General features: G+C 45.0%; 1 protein-coding gene across 6 annotated transcripts in view; it reads right to left on the minus strand.

Moving 5' to 3' along the window:
• Grin2b (glutamate ionotropic receptor NMDA type subunit 2B) overlaps positions 1 to 15,695 on the minus strand; it is a 477,610-nt gene that overhangs the window by 349,373 nt on the left and 112,542 nt on the right.

A 15,695-nucleotide genomic window follows, 5' to 3' on the forward strand; every position in this document is an offset into this window, starting at 1 on the left:
AAATGTGTGCCAGCCAAGCTCACCCACTGGAGACAGCAGGAGGGGGCTTGCTGTTGCCTGACCCCTGGCACTCTAGTTATAACCCTCCTTGAGCCGCCCTTGGCAAAGATTGGGCAAAGTGAGCTGCAAAAGGGGGCTCAGCAGAGGCTGGCTACAAAACACGGTCTGGATAAGATGAATCTGGCAAGCTCCAAGCATGGAGGCCCCGGTTGCCTGGGCCTCCCAGAGAGAGATGGCCAAGAAACTACTCCAGTGTTTCTCCTTTAGAATCTGTCTCTTAACACTAAATCAGAGAAGCAACGCATGGGCACTTAATTTTAATTGATCTTTACAATCTCCCGGCAGGAAAAAAAAATTAAAAGGAATATTAGCATCTCATTTTATATGTGCTGACACAAAGGTTCAGTGAAGTGAAGGGACCCACCCAAGACTTAATGAATTAAGTGAAGCCGACTTAAAAAGCAGATTCCGCTGTGTGTGTGCGTGTCTCTTTGTGAGTATATACCACATTTGTGCAGGTACTCTGAGAGGCCAAAGAAGTCATCAAATCCCATGCAACTAGAGTTACATGTGACTGTTAAGCTGCCCGGGTGGGTGCTGGAAACCAAATAAGTGCTCCTAAACGCCGAGCCAGATCTCGAATCTGATTTCCACATTCTAAAGTGTGTCCCACAGCACTGTACACCCCACACTGGCTCGTCGATGGCTGTACTATGACAGACAGCATTATCCTGACCTGCTAATGTGTCAAAGGACAGGAGCAAGCAAACGCTACTCATAGCTGGAGTCGTGGAGTGTCACCCTTGAAGATAGCTCTATTTTATTTCCAACGAAAGCCTGTAGACATAACTTCCTGAAATGATGGTCTATATTTGTGTATAACTCACTACCTTCTTCCTATTGAGAACTCATCCCCCCTTTATCTCCACGCAGGCCCCGAAGCACACGCCACGCAGCAGATTAAAGAGGCAGAATTCTGTAGAGTGAGAGCTCTGGTCATTTCTCTTATGTTTCTCATCGTTCACCCTAAGCACCTCTTATCGTATAAAAATGGGTCCTGCCTGTGTTGCTTTGCTTTAAATGGTCGTTTATTGGACAATATAATACACTGTGCACTAGAAGATATTTTCCTCACGCGCACCCTCTTTGCTTCCCATGACAATTCTACAAATTACCTTTTATTCCCGCTTCTCAAATGGAGAAAGTGAATCTCCAAACAGTTATGCAATCCTCGGAGGTCGATGGTGTTATATACTACCAGAATGCAAATAGATTTAGCATAGCGCTATTCTCCGAGAAAACAGCCTATAAACCGTACCCAGAACTAGAAGAGACTCTCAAACATGAAAACGCAATTCAATCTCTCCTGCTTCTTCAACCAAAGGGGTGAAAAGGAATTATTAAAGGAATTATTAGGAACCTAAAAATTTGAGAATTTGGCTAACAGGAAGAAAAAGAACGATAATGAAGGTATTGAACAAGAAGGATCAGGAAGTATTCAAGCTGAGCAGGCTGACCACAAAGGGCATTAGTGATTCGTGAGTGAGACGCTAGGACATTTTGTGGCTGAGGAAGCACAAAATCCAATCCAGTTCTTGGCAGAAAACCTTTTGGAGCTCTTGCTGCTACAGTCAGTCATCTTGAGCGCTGCCAAGAGGAGACCTGTATTGATTGCCTCGCTTCTCCTGAAAGAAATAATACGACGGATGTCTTCGCAGTTCACACCCGGCAAAGCTCACACCTGACGGCTTTCTGGTCTCTCTGTTTCCACAGACATGAGGAATGACTCCAGACTTTTATGCTGATGAACTATGGATGGTCTGCCAGGATGACTCGGGACTGAGCATGTCCTTCCAGGGTTTAAAGAAAGTCAGCAAGATACAGAGGCTCCAGTAGTCCTAGGCATTCAGTGGGAGACAGTGGGGTTTAGTATCACAGAGAGCTGTGGAGCATGTGTATATAGTAAACAGTCTGCTCACTTCCAAGGGCTGATTTTCAACAAGAACCCAGAGATTTCGGATTTGGCAAAGTCTATGTGCCCGTTTCATTCCCCTGGGAATCTAATCCTGCAGTGACAAGTCCCTAAGTTAGATCCGTTCACATGTAAAAGTGGCCCACGCTACCACGACAGTTTATTAACTTCAATGCACCCGATGCTCTCCTGTTTCGAGCCCTTATTTGTTCTCTTTATTTGCTTTTCTTGCGTTCCTCCATTTTCTCCCACACAGTATATTACACTCTTTGATGCGATGGCCAGTGGTGACAGTCAACAAATAGGATCTGTTTTCTTACCGAGCATCTCTTTTATACTGGGATAGAGCAAAGCTCTTTACGAAATAATACATTATGGGAGATAGCAGTGACAGAGAGGCCATGAGCTGAGCAGGCACAAAGCTTCAGTTTCAGAGTGTGCAGGGGATGGGGGGCAGTTGAGAGAAAGTGTGTGGTTCGAGATAAATATTGCCGCTCCTTTCTTCAGACATCCGAGACTAGACTGCATGTGCCACTCTTTCCTGTTGGCCTCCTCCTCTCCACTTTCCTCTGTCCTCCCCAGAACTGTTAAGTGCTGCCGTGGCTTCTCACCAAAGCCCCTGAGGACTACCTGATGTTTGTGACTGGTTTAGTCCACTTACACAACGAGGCATCTACCCATCTCACCCAACAGCGGGCTTTTTATGTGAGCAGCCATGCACTGCCTACCTTGCAGACAGTGTCTCCCACCCACTCCCCACCCCCTGCCATTTCCTTTTCTCCTCCAGTGGTAGGAATTGAACCCAAGACCTTGCACATGTTAAGCAAGTGACCTATAACTGTGCTATGTCCCAACCCTGGACATTAGTTTTGATCATTAGTTTTCATGCTGAAGATTCATGAGCACGAGCTCTACCTTTCAGAATCATCATCTAAGAGAAGATACAGACATAAAAAATATTTTCATCTCACTTCTATTTACATTCTTAGGCTATAGCGCTGCCTCATATACAATAAGCAGGAACTATTCAATAAACTAGAGCCGATTTTACCGTTCCATTAGACTATTACGTAAGACTGTGATATTTAACATTTTGGGTTTCAGATACTATAATTGACGGAAATTTTTCATGCATGATTTGATTCCTATAAAAACATGGTAAGTCATCATTCTCCCTGAGTTAAAAGAGAGAAAAGAGGTATGACAGGTTAAATGTATGACCAGGATCAGGTAGCAAGTTGGGCTTTATAGCCAAGTTTGTCTGATTCTAAGAGCCTTTCTTCTCCCACTCTGCGAGTACCTCTCAGTACAGGTGTCTAGAAGAGAGGATGAACAAATGGATGAGTGAATGAAATTACGAACCTGACTTTAGAGCGATCTCATGTTAATGAGGATCATTAGGGTGTGGTAGTCACCTAAATAGTGTTGTCTGGTACGTCATTGGTAAAACCAGGGTAAGAGGCCCAACCTACATATCTGGAAGGGTTTATGAAGATCCAATGATAAAGCGTGTATGGAAGTGCTTTGAAGAATATAAAGTACTCTGCAGATGCAAAGGATATGACTGATGAGCCCTTAGAAGCTGTTCAAGGTTCCCAGCTATTTTTGACAGCACAAAGTGAGCGTGCGGGAGGTGGTGGTCAGACAGAGACTGAGGGGAATGTTAAGAGGAACGGCACACGGGGCAAAGGACATTAGTTCTCGTCTGATCTGATGTGGAAAAGATGTCACATATCATGTCCTCAGAGTAACAATTGCCTCCACTGACAGAATCCTGGTCATGGAGCTGAACTCAGGAGCCATCCAGAGTAGGGGCCAATACTGAGTGACTGTCATGAAGTTCGATGCCCTCATTCATCCTTTCATGTTTGTAGGTAAAGGGGGTTGCAAGAGAATCAGCAGGGAGGATGAGACTAACCAGCACTCTCTCAGCCCTCTGCTTCCTTGGCATTTGGGCTGAGTGACCCACGCAGAAGGTTTCATTCTTTAAGGTGCATAGTAATTATGACAAGAAATGGCCTGTACTTTCTCCTAACTGTCTGTATATCCATCTGGTGCAGGAGATGGACCGAATCTTTCCTTAAAGAAAGCAGAGTCCCAGGATAACTCCAACAGGGAGTATGACTGTGTAGGAAACTTTAATTAAAAGTTGCCAAGCACCATCCAATCGGGGTGCTGTCTGGAGTCACTCCATTGAAAGAGGCCATGATAGGAATGTGACAGACAGTGGTCAACCACAGATTAAAAGTTTGGGACTAGACAAACGTCCTTGCACATGTGCGTCATCCCAGCACTTAGGAAATTGGGGCAGGGAGATTGCAGGATTGACCTATCTGGGCTACGCAGGGCAACTGTGTCTGATAGAACAGTGCCAGCGCCAGGCTTCAGACCTGGAACAACCCAAGCTGTAAAGGTACAGTCTATAGGCATTGCCACCTCCCACAGGAGAAGGCAGGGAAAGAAAGGAGGCCTTCACAGTGAAGGACATGAACATGCCTGTCCGGAAGGCCAGGGTGAGCATCTCAACATTATGACTCCAAGACAAAATCTAACAGTCGGAACATCAAAAGATAATGATAAATGTCACACTGGCACCGAAACGATACAACCAACAGTGCTGAGTACATATAAATCTAAAAATACAAGTTCAGCATGTAGAAAGGGCAGTTAAAATGTCTAAGAGGAAAAAAAGCATAAATTCAACAGACAAAACATCTCGTAAGTAGTACATGAAAGACCTTTATAAAAAGTATGAGCAAAAAGCTTGGATCAATTCAGATATCTATGAATGCACATAAGAGAATGCATATTAAACATAAATCTATAAAGTACCAGTAAATTCTATAGAGTCAAAATGAAAGAGGTAACACTGTTTTCAAAAAAATGTGTTTCAATGAGAAATAAAATTACATTTTGCTTTGATTTATTTAAGGATAGGATCTCTCTACACAGCCCTGGATGTATGCTATAGACCATTATGTAGACCAGGCTGGCCTCAAACTCACAGAGATCTATCCACACCTGGCTTTGAAACACTTTGTTCTTAAATCATATATTTTAAACTTCTAAAGAGATTTCCTTTTAAAGAAGAAATAAAGGAAGGCCAAAGTACAAATCATTTTAACAGGATAACAGTGAAAAGACCATGTCTCAAAATTTCCAGGGCATTTGGGAAAGAAAACGACACTTAAAATAACGTTTCTAAGAAAATAAAATCTTATTAAGGCTAATGTTTATAATGCTCGTAACTAATTTTTCGCTCAACCCTGAGAAGAATGGTTGTAAGAACCAGAGGCAGTGGTGACGTCAAGGAAACAACGTGCTCAAGATACAGCAGGACAGATGTACGTATGAATACACGTATCGCTCACAACTCGATCAGAGCTGACAGAAATCCAGCAGTGAGCAGAAGCGGCCACGACATCACGCTCCTTGCCAAGAAGATACGCATGGTTAAAGCTTCTGGGAGACGGAACTCGGTTATCTGCAATGGAATGGGTGACACTAGGTGACGGAGACACACTCCAGTGAGGGCCTCATGCTCAGGAGTCGGGAGGCCACACAGATCGGGCTCCATATTTTACTTGGTATGCTTTTTATTTAAGAGAGAGAAAAAAACGTGAAGTTGGGTAGATAGGAAGGTAGAAGAGAATCTCAGAAGACCTGTTGGAGAGCAAAAAATTCATCAAAATACAATCTATGAAATTCTCAAAAAATAAATAAAATAGTTTTGTTTCATAGAATTTTTTTGGTCTCAGCTTGCTTATCTATTACCATTTCTGATTGTGTGTGTTCCTTGTGCTTTTTCATTTATTTTTTTTTAATTCCAATTTGTTTGCTTCTTAAATTTGCCTGTTTTCTAAAGAGAGAGAGGAAAAATGCATGGAGTCAGACGGGTGGGTGGGGGAGATGGAGGAGGGGGAAATTGTGTAAATTAATAAAAATTAAATAAAAGCAATGATAACAAGAATGGAAGAATGAGGAAGCCAGTGAGATACAGTACAGAGGACAGACATAACCAGCCCCCAAAGGACCTTTTAAGTAGCAACTAAGTGACAAAGTTGTAAGGTGAGTAACAGGCAGGAAGAAACGGAAAATGTGAAGGAAACATCACAAAACATAATTGTGACACATAAAGCAGGAATTACAAAATAATGAGAGAAAATACTCTGAAAATTAGCTGTTCTTAACATCAATGCATAATATTTATAATAGCAATATCACATTAGAAAAGAAGCTCAAAAGAATGTTGAATTTTTTTTAAATAAAACAACAAATAACCCTCATCCAGAACATAACCAAAATCATACCTTGCTACATCCCAACGTGTTCGGTTTGTGCCCTGCAACCCCCACCCCGCTCTGCCCCTGCCAAAGTAAATGGAAGTAAAAGAGTCAGACCAAACAGGATGAGGACAGGACTCTACCACCTATGAATATAAAGACAATCTATTAGCTAGCCAAAACACGGGGATGCTTCTAATGATGGCTGTAACTGTCGTGGTCAAATGCGACTGATAGCCAAAAGCAGGGATGGCCTGACCGTGATGTGCTTCTCAAAGCAATTCCTATAGTAAAGGGCCAAAGAGGACAAACACAGGAGAATCTCCACACAGTGAAGAAAGTGTGCGTGGATCGAAATACCCAGTCACGGCAAAGAAAGACGAAACGTTCAAACAAAGAAAGTTCTTCGATGGTAGAGAGTAGAGCCCAAGATTCCTCCTCTTAGCTACATTCCAAAAATCTCTGATCACTTTTTTTTTTTGTCACTGAGAAGATTCAAGTTTAATTTTTTTCATAGTTACTGGAAACACTAACAAAATAAATCAAGAAAAAGAAAACTTTAGCGGAGTTTGGCGGTGCAAACTTATATAATTCTAGCTACTTGGAAGCCAGAAGCAAGAGAATTACAAGTGCAAGGTAGCCCTGGAGCACCTAGTAAGACCAAAGCTATCCTGATACCCAAGGGGAGTATTTCAAAGGAATATCCGGGAGGCGCTGGGACTCTGGTCAGTCTAGGTCTCAGTGCCCACATCAGCACCACAAGGCTAAGTTTCAAAGATAGGAGAGCAAAGAAGAAAAATGGCGTCTTATTAAGAATACACTTATCTACATAGAGAATCTGATAGCATGAGAACTGGTTGAATTAATGTGAGCTCAGCCAGGCCTATAGATAAATGGCCCTATTAGGCAGAAAAATCAATACTCTTCTTCTAACCAACTAGAAAACATAATATTCATAACAGCAAAGACAACTGTGAATTACTTAAGAATTAATAAGGAAACGTCCTAACTCCATCGAGAAAAATGTGAAGTCCCATTGCAGGAAGTGACAGAGGCATCTTCGTCTGAACTAGAACGCCAGTGAGTCATGAACCCAACGTGTCTTTACCTCGAGTCTGTAAAGTAGAACCGAAAGAGCTTGTTCATCAGCACACTTCGCAATGGGCAGTTCCAACTTAGTTTCGGGTTTTAAGTTAGGCCTTTTTAAAAAAAAAAACATCTTTTGTTACATTTGCATTTGCTTGCATGTGTGTCTATGCGTCATGTGTGTAGCACCTACAGAAGAAAGAAGAGGGCCCCTGGAACTGGGGTAGTAGGCAGTTGTGTATCGACATGTGGGGTGATAGGAACCTAATCTCTCCTCTGTAAGAGCAACAAGTGAATGTAACCACTGAGCCTCCCTCTCAGCCCCTTAAGTTGGGATTTTAAACCTTAACTATCTAGGCCAGAGGGGCTGAAGATGTGGTTCATTTGGCAGAGTGCTTGTCTAGTGTACATGAAGGTCTAGGTTGGACACCCTGCAGTGTAAAACCAGGCATGGTGATATACACCCATAATCCCTACATGGGGGAGATGCAGCAGGAGGGTCAGGAGTTCAAGGCTATCCTCCATTACTTAGTGAGTTTGAAGCCTGGCTGAAAAAAAAATATATGAAACAGAGGGGAAAGGATAGACTGGCCAAACAAAACTGAACCTTTAAATGACAGTGGCTACTGACTCTGTGTGTGTGTGTGTGTGTGTGTGTGTGTGTGTGTGTGTGTGTGTGTGAGAGAGAGAGAGAGAGAGAGAGAGAGAGAGAGAGAGAGAGAGAGAGAGAGACTGTTGAGCTCGTGTTTTTGAGTCAGAGCGCTCCGTTTGGGCAACAGATGCGTTCACTGGCCATCTGAAGCAGGCAGTGTGGGCAGCACAGATGGCGAGCCTGCACTGTCAGATGCCATTATGAAGAACAAGACCAACATCTATTTGCAGCAGGTGAAATGCAACGGCATCTACACAGTTTCCATGTTTGCAAATCCACTCTCAATTTCTAAAACGTGTTTAGGGGGGGCCAGCAGAATGTGTTAAGTGGGTAGAGGGGCTTCCCACACAACCCTGATGACCTGAGTTCGATCCCCAGAACTCCTAGTTGAAGGAGAGAGCCCAAGATGAAAAAGGCTGTCCTCTGACCATCATATATGCATAACCATACTCACCCATCATCATCACCATCATCACCATCGTCATCATCACCATCACATCCTCCTCACCATTATCACCATCATCACCATCATCACCATTATCACCATCGTCATCATCACCATCATCACTGTCATCACCATCATCACCATCATCACCATCATCATCACCATCATCACCATCATCATCATCATCACCATCATCATCATCACCATCATTATCACCATCATCACCATCATCACCATCATCACCATCATCACCATCATCACCATCATCACCATCATCACCATCATCATCATCATCACCATCATCATCATCACCATCATCATCACCATCATCACCATCATCATCATCATCACCATCACCATCATCACCATCATTATCACCATCATCATTATGATAATAATGTGAAAGTGTTAGGTACTTGGGGTCTTATATCCACTAAAAATCAGCTAAATATATACAAATGAGACATAAAAGGAACCAACTTGTGTTTTGTGTTGACATCCATGCTCTCCTTTTCACTATATAACCATCTATTCCTCTTTGGGGATGTGGGGCTCCCGGACCCCCTGCTTTGTCCTCAGGCAGGGAAGCTGGAGAGTGTAAGCAGCTCCCAGAATTGCATCCCTCTGAAAGTGAAGGACACCAGATCGACTGGGTTGCCTTACAAACGTGCCAAACCCGTGTGGCCTACGAGGTCACGAGCAGGAGTAAGTGTACTCCTGTGGGAAATGGGTGTCGGCTGTCACCGATATCACAGATCCAAACGATGGGGCTAGAAAACAAGTGAGAACAGATCCTGAGTCAAGTTGCTTCTGAGGAAGTGAGTGATGGAGAGGAAAGATCAAGCAATAGATGCCTAGAAGGAAAACCATCCAGACGCCGTAATTCAGGAGAGCACGCTGTCGTACGACCACCAGCTCCTCAGATGCCCCACAAAAATCTGCCCCATTCCTGCCGAGGGCAGACATGGTTCTGAGTCTGCAGAGCTATTTCTGCCAACTCTGCCAAGCAATAGCCTGCTTGCTCTTACTCCATCAGCTCCTGGGTCTGCTTGAGGTGCTCTGTGAAATCCTAGTGAACCCGGGCCTCTCTATCTGAGCCTGTCCCCACTTTATGGGCAAGCAGCTATCAATTCTGCCGGTACCCAAGTTCTTGAAGGAGAGATGTGCAGACACCTAATGAAGGATTATAGATCACTTTACACATGTGCTTCAAGACAAGCTCAGAAGACCGACTGCACTCCCAATGCAAGCAGCCGCTCCTGACTGCCTTTTTCCCTTTGCTAATCTGCAAGAGGAGGCAACGACATTGTTCAAAGTTTCTCTTCTGCCATCTGCACATGGTTCTTAATTATAATTAATTTCTATGCCTCCTAGGACAGTGTGGGTAGTCCCACTGAAAGCCCAACCTTTTGAAACCTGAGTCTGATTGTCACCGTTCGGTATCCAATTAGGGCAATTGTGTGCTCTAACAGCGAAACAGCATTTCCAAGTGTTAATAATAATAATAATAAAAATTACCGGCTTGTCCCTGAGTGTGAGGAGTGGGATGGGCAAGGAGAATGAACGGGATGATCAGAAACAGAGCTGAGAAGCAGGAAAGACTGAGCTGGAAAGGAACTCCAGGACAACAGAGAGCAGAGGTAGGAGATGGACCACCCAACCTACAGGCTTCTTGCAGAAAATGGAGTTCTGGGATGCAGAGAAACAGCTTGACCTGGACTCAACTAAAAATGCTGATACTGAGAAAAGCTGTTTCTCCTGGCCTGGGCATAAACCAAGCCACGACAGCCACCAAGAAAGCTTTTTCTGAAAAACTCACACACTGGATTATAGTGATGGGGCAAAGCCTTGGGGTTCACAGGCATGTGTTGCACCCTTATTCTTTTGTACATATACATGTCCGTAGGTGTATACACACGCATGTACAGAGATGGGTGGATGTGTGCGTGTGCAGGTGGACACCAGGGGTCAGTGACAAGTATCGTCCTCCATCCCCTGCCACCTTACTTTCAGAGTTCGAGTCTCTCACTGCATCTATGACTTATCAGTTCGGGGAGGCAGGCTGGCCGTCTGGCCGTCAGGTTCCAGAGGCCCTCCTGCTTCCACCTCCCCAGTGCCTGTGGGCACACACTTTGATCCTTGGGTTTTAAATGAGTGCTGTAGATGCTACCTCATATAAAGCTCTCAAGTAAACTCTCTTCCAGCCCTAGCCTTGAGAAAGGCTGTTTCTAAGGCCCGGGTGTACTCCAAGCCAGTGCAGCCTTCATTCTTAACTTTGTCAAGATCTTGGATCACTTTCTTTGGTTCTCTACGCCTCAGCTCCTATACCCATAAAGCGTGAGATAACCTCCTTGTCAGAATGACGCTGAAAATTGACTTACCTGACAAATATTAATCACTCACTTTCTAAGTGCCAGAGGACACCCAACATAGAATGGGATCCAATCTCCAAAGAGCCATGACACACAAATCGGGAATCGCTGTCGCGTACTCGGAGCTCTCAGAGAGGATGCCCAGTGGGTTCCACAATTATCTAATGCTGCTAGCGGATGAGTAGGGAATACCAGAAACCGAAAATGGATGTGAGGGCTCATTTTCATAGTCAACAAGACAGAGTTCGAAATTACCTAGGAAACAGACCCCTGGGGATGCATATGAGGGTCTTCCAAAGAGACAGAATGGAGACTAGAAGATCCACCCTGAACATAGATGGCCTCATTGCATGAGCTGGGGTCCTGTGCTGAATATAAAGGGGGAAAGGAGGCAGAAGGCCAAGCATGAGCACTCCTCTCTCCCCACTTCCCGATTAACACAGATGTAAGGTTCCTCGCCTTCCTGACAATACCATACCCTTCGTTCCTTGAGTTGCTTTTGGCCAGGCACTTGCCACAAGAAAATTAACTAATACAACCAAAACAGAAATATGTGATAGTGTTTTAAGAGAGTGAAAAAAAATATTGCTCTAAGGTCCAAAGAGCTGGTGTTGATTCTTGGCTTGGACACTTGCTTATCTTGGGAGCGGAGGGACAAGAGAAATAGAAAACACTTGGTCCTCATTTTCCTACTTATAAAGGGGGGATTATCTTTCTCTCCTTGGGTCATTGTGAATATTAGACAGTTTACTTGAAAGCGTCTAGCAAATAACGGGCACCTGATACTTATTCACTGAATGTGGATCTACTCTGCTCCAAGGCAGATAAGGAGTTCCTTTTGATTCAAATTACCTGAGAAGGAGCCCAAGAGCTTCTGTCCTCCCCTGCCCTCCCTGTTCTAACCCAAATGCAATCTTCACTGACCTCAGAAATAGGCTGCTTTAAAGTCTGCAAGGAACGATCTAACATGAGCTGTATTGAAAATAGATTCAAAATCTCAGGGGTGACCGGCCAAGCTCCCGCCTCCACCGGCCACTGAACAGCCTCCTTCTATGCTAAGTGATAGGATGGCTTCAAGTATATCCAAACAGCCATCCATTGTGTCTCGGGGTCATGTCCACAGTCATCAGCCTCAAAGGAACGGAGGTGGGAATACAAGTAATGGAGGACTTAGTCCCCATTTCATTTGCCAATCAAATGACTCTTGTGCCAACCCTAATGAAATGAGATGTGGGCCACATCTGTCTCCTCTCTCCATCCCCGGAACTTACCAAAATGACATACATAAAGTCAGTGCTCGATAAATACCTATTCGTGACTGGCGTGAACAAACAGCACCAATGATGAGTCACCACCCTCCGACTCCACCATACTCAAGCAAGTAAAGGCGGTACTCTTGAACCCTCATTCCCCAAAGTATTTACCTGGAGGGGAAACACTGTAAGCATCATTCCTGTTTCTGACAGCCTGGTATCACACAGAGATTACCCCAAGGTCAATGTTCTTTGTTAGTAATTACTGATATATCTAGGGTTACTTGCATGTGTATACATGCAAGTGTAAATCTATATACAGATGAGTAGTGTGTGTGTGTGTGTGTGTGTGTGTGTGTGTGTGTGTGTGTGTCCATTAACCCACTGACTCCTGGCATGAGCTGACAAAGCACATCATCCAAAGATGGCATGGTCTTCACAGCAGAGCCTAGCTTTATGATTAACCTCTGAGACTGCACCCCAGAAGGCTCAGCAGCGAGGCCAGAATCAATAGGGAATAAAAGCTATTCTATTTGAGCTGGCTGGATATCAGGTCATAGCTAAGCATAATCAGATGCTCTCTAATATAAAATGCTGTCTTTATTATCCCAATCAATAAACACATTTGTTAACCACACAGCCGATCATAATTAAGTTCTAAACTTGCTTAAATCCCTCTGACATCCTGTGGTATTGAGCCCCTTCGTAGAGCGTCCACCGTCAGTTGTTACTTAACTCTCTAATTTCCCTCATATCTCTTCTTTTCCCTTCCCTAGAAACGACTGTATGAACACAATGCACAGAACTGTGGATGGGAGGTTTTATAATTGGAACAGTCCTGACACAAACCAGCCCATGGCTCTATTTTCTCCTGTGAAATAGAGAAACTGGTTGGCTGAAAGTCTCCTTCGGTCTTTCATTTTAAATTATTTTGTTTTAAATTTGAGATAGGGTCTCCTGTAGACTGAGGTGGCCTCAAAAGAGTTCAAAGAGGACCCTGAACTTCTGACCTCCTGTCTCCAGAGTGCTGGACTTATATAGACTTACACCAATATGCCAGATTTCACGGGGAGCTAGGGAGGTTGAAGGAGTATGTCCCCGGCATGCTCAAAGTCCCTTCCGAGCTGAATGCCCTGTGGATGCCTTTCTTTCAGTGACTCTTTCAGCTCTGCTCCACACTCTACACAGCTCTATGTGGACTCCGTCAAGGCTGGATGTAGCACTTCCACGACCATCACAGCTTCCCTTCAGGGATCTTCTCCATGTACTTCTTTCTACAAAAGCCCCTGGAGATTCCAGGAGCCATCCCCTCCCTCCTCCTTCAGGACCTCCAAAGGCAGTCACTGTACGAAGCTCCTACCGGCCTCAGCACAGTGCCCTGTTTCTTGCAGCCTCTGCACATTGCCCATGTATTGCCAAGTGATTCTTTTCTTAAATGCTATTGCAATTAAACCAATTGAAGGGGCCATCTGTTTCCTTCTCTAACCACCAACTGTGCGTGTACCACCATGATCATGCCCACAAAACTCTGGTTCAAACTGAAAAAAATTACAACCTCAGTGCCACAGGGATCACCCACCCCAGGATAGGATAAGGTAGCTCCAGACAATGCCTGTGGCCCAACCTCATGTCCGTACCAGCAGCCTCAGAGCAGCAATGCCCTGGAGTACCTGGTCCCCCCGTGAAGAATGGGTATGTTTCTGAAGAACATTCCCAGAGAATAGTCTTTTTGTACTGACATTCTTAGGATAAGAAATGTAGAACACTGGGAATCAGGAAAGAAGGAAATGCAGAAGTTATTGGGAAAACTGCACAATAAAATCGAGTCAGGCGGGGCATCTTCATCCAGAGACGTGGAACCACTGGGTAGGACTTCCCAGGCTGAAGAATCACTGCTCGCCGAAGCCCTGAGTTCCCTGCACTTTCTTCTTTGATTTGGGTAGACTACAGTCCATGGTAAGGTGCCCTTTGCACATAATGGTCCCTGGTGGCACAAATGATGGTGCACAGAAAGAAATAAAGCCACGCAAGAAAGGATAGGTGTCAAGGAAACAGTTGACAGTTAACCCTATTGTTCTTAATATACAGAAAAGAAATTAAAATTAAGGTAGGAAAGTGAAAAATAGAAATCCGCCCATGCCGTGGTAATAAAATAATCAAACTGGTCACTCTAACACTTCATACAGTTTTTCAAAACAGCCAAGGGCTGCTGTCCCCAAATGCAGCACCCTGTCACTGTTGGAACAGCACGTACACTGAGCCCGATTACCATGTCTACCCTCATCATAGCTATGAAAGGAGACAGGTCAGGCTGCCACGGGCCACGCCTCCTTTCTGAGGCTAAACTCAACTCCTCACTCTCTCTCTCCCCTTGCCATAGACCATGGGCAGAAATCTCTGCCATTCGACCAGGGTGTACGTACCATCGAGGTGTGTAACTTCCCCACGTCAGAGTTGAAACACATAAAACTTGACTAACAACTTCACACAGCAAAACAGCGCTCCAAATTCCAACAAATCGGTAAATTCTCACTGCGTATACATGCTCGTGAGCTCAGCAGCACGTGTTGGAGTGAAGGCTGGGCATCTGCCACAGAATGGGCGCTTCACCACAGGCAAGGCAAGCAGGGCCTTGCAGGACACTGAGGTAGTGAAAGGAGCATGCGCAGTGTGAAGGGGGCGGGGCGTGTGGTATAAGACTAAGGGCAAGGGAAGAGTGCTCTTGGGTAGCACCTTACTAGAAATGAGCCTTGGGGGCAGTTCGTGTACGTGAGTTCGTGTCACTGTATCTGTGTATGAGTGGAACACAGATGGCGAATGTGAAATCGTCAAGCACTATCCCCTTAATATTTTAAGACAGAGTCTCTCACCGGGTCCTGGTGCTCACCAGTTAGGCTATGCTGGCTGCTCTTCGAGCCTTCAGCAGCCTCCTTTCTTTGCTTTCCCAGCTCATGCCACCACGCCCAGCTTTGTACCTGGGCTTTGGGGATAGAACTTGGAACCTCAGGATTGTACCTCAAGCACTTCACCAACTGAGCCATCTCCCCAGGCCCGGGAAGCAGCCTGTGGACTGAACTCAGATGATCTGGTGTATCAAAGGTAAGGGGTTAGTCTGAACAATGACACTATAGCAAGGGTGTCCTGAGAAAGGCTGAGAGGAGGCAGCGCAGGGATGCTCGGGGGATGGCAGGCAGTGTGACCTGACAAGATGGGAGAAGACAGTGTGACCTGGCCAGCAGTAGGTTTGCAGGAAAAGCAATGATCACAGCTGTGAAGGAATGAGGGAATCGGGTAAGGAGCCCAGATTCAACACGTGACTGACAGAAGAGGAAGGAAGGATTGGAGAGAAGGATCCTATCTGCCCTCTCCAAATCCCATCTATCCTCAGCCTCCACAGCAAATTAGACGAGGAACTTGGGGGGCTGGGGATTTAGCTCAGTGGTAGAGCGCTTACCTAGGAAGCGCAAGGCCCTGGGTTCGGTCCCCAGCTTGGGGAAAAAAAGAACCAAAAAAAAAAAAAAAAAGAGGAACTTGGAAGGTCAACCGGGCTGGCTTACTAAGGCAACAGTGGTTCCTCTGGCCTCCTGATACTAGCAAAGAAGCCACTCACTGCTGCTGAGAAGTTCAAACCC

This window comes from Rattus norvegicus, chromosome 4 (genome assembly GCF_036323735.1).
Source record: "Rattus norvegicus strain BN/NHsdMcwi chromosome 4, GRCr8, whole genome shotgun sequence".
In the NCBI taxonomy this organism is placed as follows: domain Eukaryota; kingdom Metazoa; phylum Chordata; class Mammalia; order Rodentia; family Muridae; genus Rattus; species Rattus norvegicus.